Source organism: Bidens hawaiensis, unplaced genomic scaffold (genome assembly GCF_021521415.1).
Source record: "Bidens hawaiensis isolate Kalapana, Puna unplaced genomic scaffold, B.hawaiensis_p1.1 tig00003141_1, whole genome shotgun sequence".
In the NCBI taxonomy this organism is placed as follows: Eukaryota; Viridiplantae; Streptophyta; class Magnoliopsida; order Asterales; family Asteraceae; genus Bidens; species Bidens hawaiensis.
The window spans coordinates 1,644,348-1,652,610 of NW_027491170.1; the positions used below are offsets into that span (position 1 = coordinate 1,644,348).

Consider the following 8,263-nt stretch of genomic DNA (forward strand, 5'->3'; position numbering starts at 1 on the left):
AGGATGTAAGAATCAAGATTATACGAAGAGAGGCGATCGGGAGCTTAACCAGATGATCGAGAATCAAGAAGAACGAGAAAACGAAGATTTAGAGAAGAGCCAGCCGTAAGCTACAGCCTGGCAGATTCGTAAGGTAGTTTAGACAGTCCGTAGCGTACGGCTCAAATCCCCTAAGCTACAACAGCCAGCCGTAAGCTACGGTGGCCAGCCCGTAGCTTATGGCCTGGTCTGACAGAAAAGGGGTTTTTGGTATTTTTCTTCTATATATAAAGCCATAAAACCCTAAGGTCGAATGAGTTGATTCATTATCAGTTTTGGGACCTCTTGGGGCCATCTTACACCACAATAACACATATTAATCACACAATTGATCCATGAAAACCTTCTTCCACACCATAATCAAGAGCATGAAGATCGAGATACAAGGCTAAAGACTTCATAACCATCTCCGGGTGTAGGTTTGAGTTGCATGTTAGGTTTTGTTATTCTATACTTTCACTTTGGATTTGTAATTGATTAATCATTCGGTTGATCAATTCTTTGTGTTTGTTTTTTTGCTTAAACGGTTTTTATTAATTGATTGCTTAATCTTTTGTCAGTTAATTGATTTGTGGTCATCAGCAATTAAGATTAAGTTCTTTCGTCATTGACTCGTTTATCTTTACCCATATTATTGATTTTGTGTTTTAACAAGTAAAACCGATAATCAACTAGATTTTCATTAAACCGTGTCAATTGTTCGGATTTAGTTCTGACGATCAACACAGTCAATCGTTAAGTCTTTTGATTTACATACTTGATAAGAAACCGTCCAAAGGAGTTTATCAATTCCCTAATTTGTTTCGAAACCCGAACCCTGGAGTTTGGTTATTTTTACATCATTGTTTACAAACTAATCAACTAAATTGCTTGACATTGTCTGTCCACTTTAAATATTTTTATAATAAAATTCGAGTTTCACTTGCACTTTCCACTGGTTCCTGTGAATTCGACACCTTACTTACCCTAGCTAGTAAATGTATTTTATAAGTGTTTTTGATTGAGCTTTCGACATCGATTAATCACTGTATGTTAAGTTAGTATAAAATAACAAAAATATTATAATAATTAAATAGAGTAAACTATCATTTCGTCTATGTGGTTTGCTCATTTTTGTCGCATCCGTCCAAAATAAACTCAAGTTTAACCATTTTCGTCCACCTGGTTTTCTAAAAATTGTAATTTCTATCCACTTTACTAACACCATTAGCCCTTCTTAATAAGATAGCGTAGTTTGACAATATTGTCCTTACTAACACCAATTTAAAAGGTTTTAACAAAATTAATTGTGCAACGGAAATAAATATACATACGAATCATTCCAAATCTGCAACTTTGTTGAGATTCGTATGCATGTTTTAACAAAATGTAACTTTTACTCTGATTTCTTATGACAAAACCTAAAACATAATAGTTAATACCCAAATTTATTTATCACGACTTTTTATTATTGATATTTTGAATGTTTTGAACTTATAAAATTAAATTTGTTAAACCAGTGTTGTACACGGGTACCTAACCTAGTAATCATTTATAAACAACAATTATTTATTTCCATTTACTTAACTCCTAGTTATTAGATAACAAAAACTCCTTTTACCATACACGAAATAAATAATTGTTGTCTGTAAAGGATTAGGTTTTAGGTTTTGTCATAGCAACACGTCAGAGCAAAATTGCATATTTTGTTAAAACTTGCATATGAATCCCAACAAAGTTGGAGATTTGGATTGGTTCGTACGTTTATTTATTTCCGCTATATTAATTTATTTTGTTAAAACATGCATACGAATCCTAATAACATATAGAATTTACTAAAAACGTGTTGGTAAGGGCACTCTTGTCAAATTACACTATCTTATTTGACAAGGGCTAATGGTGTTATTAAAGTGGATGAATATGGCTAAAAATAAGTTTATTTTGAATGGATATGACAAAAGTGAGCAAACCACACAACTTGAGATATCAATATGGCGAAACTCGTAATATATTTATGGTCAGGTTAATAATTAAAATGGGCGAGAAATCCATATACCAGACGAGAGCTTCGGCGCATGCGTTTAGACTCAACGGGAAAAAGCTTCTAGATTGTTTATTGTTTAGCTATAAATATAGACTTTATTTCTTTATTTATGTTTGTTTTGTAAGGTGTAATCAACCACCCAAGAGGAGCTTACATTGGGTGGGATCGGTAGATTTAATATTATCAATCTTTTAAACCGCTTACGAAGTCATTCGTTATCCTTTATATTATCTTTATATTATTGATCGTTTGATTTCACCGCACACGTCTCGATCACTTATCAAGAACAAAATCCGTTTGTTTGTCGGATCCGGCGTTATGGGACCAACAAATGTATCATAGCGGGCCGAATCAACTTATTCAACTTTGTTCTTGATATTCGGGTTCTAATTCTGTGATTACCCGAACTGAGACGTTACTTTCTTGAAGGTTTTGAAGATCCGTTGAACTTTTAAAAGTAAAGTTGGAGGTTTGGAAATAAGTTGTTGTTATCAAGGAAGATTGGAATCTTCTCAACCTCCTCAGAAATATGCCAAGTATGGAATTCGACAGGCACTTCGAGCAAGCATTACATTCATTCAAGCAAGGTATCTTATTTCGTGTAAAGGTATCATCTGGAATTCTTCAAAGTGTTTAGTTTGAGCTAACTATACTTCATCAAGCAAGGTTGTTCTTCAGTCGAACAAGGTTTGTTTCATAACAAACCCTCGACTTATCCAAGCTTAAACCAAGTAATTTGGTGGGTTGAGCAAGGTTTCAATAATATGATCGCAAGCAAACTTGTAGGAAGTTTTAGGAATTATTCTTAAGGACTTCCACGAGCAAGGTTCAACCTCGAGCAAGCTACAGTGCACAAGCATATTATGTTTGCTAGAATAAATTTGACAAAAGGTTGAAAAGATCAAGAACAAGTTTGCTAGTGGGATATTCTCGAGCATATTTGGATTATATCATGAAGATTGAAGTCTGATTGAAGAATATTTTCTAAGGAAAATATTCAAAGTGAAAACTTACTCGAGAACTGTTCCAACACACTTATGGATTACATGGTTTGCTCATTAAAGACGAAGCTTACTCGAAGACCTATCTGACACTTGTAATAATTTTGAATACGTTTGAATATGTTTTTACAATCATTAGGGTTTCTAGAAGGTCTCAGGTATGGCTATATACTTCTAAACATTTGTCAGAAGCTTTTGATGATTTCGAATAAATGATTTCCTCATCCTTATCTCATACTTCATCTTTTATTGATCTTTCCTCTCCAAATATTTCTTCCTATATATTCATCCTATCCTACTAACACTTTAAATGGTCCTTGCTTTCTTCTGTTTATGTTATAAAATCAAATTGGTGATGTCGGCAAGAATTTTGGATCTGAGACTAGAACTTCGATGCACGCGTTTAGCTTCAACGGGAGAAAGCTTCTAGAACCTATAAATAGGACACTTGCATTTCCTTTTAGTGTGTGTTCTTATGGTGTAAATCACTCAACCAAAGGGAGCTCACATTTGCTTGGGTTGGTTCGTTTATTTTATATTTAATATTTTGCAACCGATAATGAGAGCGTTTATTATTATATTATCCGTTTATTATTTACTCGATCGTTTGATTTACCGCATCCGTCTCAATCGTTTATCATGAACAAAATCCCTTCACTTGTCAAATCCGGTGTCGGGACCTACATCTTGGAACTGGAGGCTTGGTAATTTTTTGTAATTGAATATTACTTGAGTTATTGTGTATAGGTTGGATGACTGTTGCGGTTCGTTCAAAGCTTTCAAGTGGGAGATTGTTATGATTTGTGAAGGCTTTGGGCCGATTTTGAGATTGGCTCAAACTGGAGACAAGGAGAACAAGGGCCTAGGCCTATATTTGTTTCTTGTTCATTAAGCCGTTAACCCTAGTTTTATATATATTTATACATGTTATGTAATTGTAATCTTTGCACCTAATCAATGAAATAACCTTGTGGCAGCCATGGATTTAGGTTCTCCGTTGCGACTGAACCACGTAAAAATCTTGTGCAGTTTTTTTCAATCAAAATATCAACTCTTGAAGTTGGTCTTCTCTTTCTTTACAGTTAGTTCATCAGATTTCGTTTTCTTCAATCCATCGAGCATACACTCAATGGCATCTAATTCAACTTCCTCAGTTCAAAAGAGCTTCAAATATGATGTGTTTTTAAGTTTCAGGGGTGAAGACACCCGTAAAAACTTTGTTGATCATCTCTATCACGCTCTTCACAATAAAGGCATTATAACTTACAAAGATGACAAAAAAATCGAGAAAGGGGAAAGGATCAGTGAGCAGCTTGTCAGTTCCATTGAAGGCTCGAGAATTCACATAATTGTATTCTCCAAGAACTATGCATCATCATCTTGGTGCTTAGAAGAGCTCACTAAGATTATGGAGTGCCCGAAGGCAATGGGGCATACCGCGTACCCCATTTTCTATGATGTGGAACCCACCGAAGTCCGCCACCAATGTGGAGCAGTTAAAGACGCCTTTGCAAAACATGCAAAGAAAGAGGCTGCTGGGAGATGGAAAAATGCTCTCAAAGAAGCAGCCGAACTAGCTGGGTGGGAGTTGAAGAACACTGTTAATGGGTAACTCCGTCATCTCATTTTTATTGTCAAGTTCTACGTCAAAAACTTGATTCGTGTCAAAAGGTTGAATAAGCATAGAAATGGGTCGGATTTGGGGCGGGTATGCTAATCCCATACCCGTACCATGTTATAAATTCTAGTTCCATACTCAACCCAATACCCATCGGATATGTGTCGGGTAATTACCCGTCGGATATCGGGTATACCCATTAGATTGTTAAAAAAATTCTGTTAGGATTTCCAGGTATTTTTTTTACCATTAAAATTATTGTATATGTTTTTTTATTTATATATAAACTATTACAAATTAAAATATGACACATTACATAAATATAAACGTTATCATAAACAATAGTACTATAATTGTTATATAACTTTATGTATAAACTTAACAACATATAAAACATAAATAATATTTTATAAATGCATATAATAAATACAAAATAATGTTTTTCATATAGTGAACCTATAAAAATAAAGTTCTATTAGACAAAGGGATGAAAAATGAAATTAATAATGAAAATTTTTCAGGTTTATAATCCAAGTATATATTTCGGGTAAACGGGTATGTGTTTTCGGGTATCACCAAATCTTATGCCCGGCCCATACCCGCGAACATTTGTCAAACTAATCACATACCCGGCCCAATGGCCGTCGGGCTTCAGGTATATACCCATCCCGGATGCTTCGGGTTTCGGGTATACCCATCAGACTCGGGTTATTTTGACATCACTAAGGTTGAACCTGAAACATAAGTGACATAGTATATCACTATGATATAATTCTATGTTATAGATTTTGAAATTAATCTGTTGATGTGGGATTTGACGTAATCCGATTGAAACTTTTTTTTCCGCACAGGCATGAAGCACAATTCATCCAAAGAATTGTCATAGACATATCCAGAAAACTACAGATTATCAAAAGGAGTGTCAATGAGAAGTTAGTAGGCATGGTGACCCGGGTAAAGAATGTCGTTTCATCTATAGAAATTGATTCCCTTGATGTTCGGATGATAGGGATCAAGGGGATGGGAGGTTGTGGAAAGATGACTTTGGCCCGAGCTGATTTTGATCATATGTTCATTAAGTTTGATGGTGTAAGCTTTGTTGAGAATGTGAGTGAAGTTTCAAAAAGCCCTTCGTCTGGTCTGAAGGAATTGCAAAAACAAGTCCTTTCAGATGTGTTAATGGATCAAAGCATTGTCGTTACTTACAGGTGTTTCTGATGGGAAAGAGAAGATGAAATGGATGATGGGTAGGAAAAAAGTTCTTATTGTTCTAGATGATGTGGATAATAAAATGCAGCTCGAGGCGTTAGCAGGTGAGCTTAGCTGGTTTGAGCCTGGAAGCAGAATCATCATCACAACAAGAGATGAGCAAGTGTTACTAGCACACGCAGTTCATAATGACAATATTCATGATGTCAACCTGTTATTAGAAGAGGAAGCGATTTCACTCTTCAGTAGGTATGCATTTGAGAGAGAGACTCCTATTCAAGGATACGAAGAGCTGTCAAGAAAAGTTGTACGTTACGCTGCTGGTGTCCCCTTAACAATTAAAGTTTTGGGTTCACATTTTTGTCATAAAACCATGCTTGAGTGGGAAGATGCCATCAAAAAGTTAGAAAGAACTCCGATGAAGGGGACTTTGGAAAAACTGGAACTAAGCTACGTTGGCCTAGATGATGAACAACAACAAATATTCCTTGATGTTGCATGCATATTGAAAGGTGAACAGAAAGAACAAGCAATACGAATACTTGAAAGCTGTGGATGATGGTCTAAAGGTTCTTGAGCGGAAATCGTTGCTTTCTATTTCTGATACTGATTGTTTGCGCTTGCATGACCTTATCCAAGAAATGGGCAAGGATATTGTTCGTCGTGTGCAACGTGATGAGCCTGCGAGACATAACCGATTATGGGTTACAGATGAAATTGAAGAAATATTGGAGAATGACTTGGTAAGCTTCTTGTTTGTTTGTAAGGTGGAAAATTAACACATCTTTATTTGTTATGCCAGCAATTAATTTCATGTCAGCTTTTTATATACAGGGTACAGAAGCAACACGATACATAAAACTGGAGTATTCGGATCTCCATCCAGCTACTATTATGGAAGGTCTTAGAATGATGAATGGCCTCCGGTTTCTTTATGTGGATGGTCGATATCAAGAAAGGAAAATTGATGAAGCTGGTCAGTACTTACCAAATACTTTACGGTCATTACATTGGCCTGGATACCCTAACAGGTGTTTCCCTAAAACATATAAAGCAACTATGCTTGTTAACCTTGAAATGCCTCGGAGCAACATTTCTCAACTCTGGGAAGGGGAGGATAGAAAGGTAAAATATTGGTTGTTTACATATTAATGTTATATATTGTCATTACATTAATATTCAAATTTTTTTCTATGATAGGCTCTTAAAAAGCTCAGATTCCTAGACCTCAAATTTTCTAAGTTGAGAACCTTTAACCTTGGACAGACTCCAAATCTTGAGAGGTTAGACCTTAGGGGATGTAACGAGCTTGTAGAACTCAAAATGCCCATTAAATGTCCAATTCTCAACTTCCTCATCCTCAGTGGTTCAAAGGTGAGTAACCTTAACCTTGGGAAGGCTCCAAATCTCAACAGGTTTGGCCTTGATCAATGCTACTGTCTTCAACAAATCGAGGCTCCAGTGGGATGTCTAGAAAAGCTTGTCTTCTTAAACTTAAGCGGTTGTTCGAGGTTTGAGGTTTTTCAGGTTAGTAAGCGGTATGAGTTACCTGGTGGTAATTCTTTAGCTAACTTACAACTGACTGCAAAGTCCCTGGATATATGCCCATTGCATCCCAACAGTAATTTGCCAAAGTTTCAGTTTAAATGTTTTTATGATGAGCCTGTATCCTCATCGTATGGAAATCTTGAGAAGCTTATATCATTTGGACTGTGTGCTTGCACAGACCTCGAGTCTTTTTCAGAAAGCATTTCTGGCTTACAACATTTAAGAGTGCTTAAACTTGAAGGCGATATTCTGCGGGCGCCCAAGGAATTCTACCAGTTAGAAAGTCTAGAGGAGCTAAGTTTATCGATTAAAGAGATTAAAAATATTCCCGATAGCATTTGTATTTTGAAACATCTGAAATCTCTTAAACTTAAATCCTGTTGGGATTTGGAGCAGTTACCCAAGGATCTTGGCAGATTAAAGTGTTTACAGGAGTTACACCTAACTGATTGTATCTCCTTACAAGATATTCCGGACAGCATCTGCGACATTGATTGTTTAGAATTTTTGCATCTCCCCAACTGTAGTCTAGTTGAGAAACTGCCCGAGCAGCTTGGACGTTTAAAATGTTTAAAAGAGTTAAATATAGAAGGCGCAGGCGTAAGTAATCTTCCGAAGAGCATTTCTCGAATAAAAGGCCTATGTATTATATGGTCTAGGGTGCTTCTTGAGTCGCACGGTTTTACGTCCTTGAAAAATATTTCAAAATACACAGCCTCCTGCTACGTATCATGAGCTTTCACAACATGAATTTCCTCCAAGTGATGATTTCGAGTATCATGACATGTATTTTGTTATTTCTTTATGTTAATCGTGTTTCTTTGA

General features: G+C 36.0%; 1 pseudogene across 1 annotated transcript; it reads left to right on the forward strand.

The window, feature by feature from the left end:
- Positions 1–4,161: 4,161 nt before the first annotated feature.
- On the forward strand, positions 4,162–8,263 carry LOC143622483 (TMV resistance protein N-like; annotated as a pseudogene). The gene is made up of 4 exons (XR_013151713.1): positions 4,162–4,671; positions 5,533–6,633; positions 6,725–7,015; positions 7,091–8,263. The product of XR_013151713.1 is annotated as a TMV resistance protein N-like (transcript).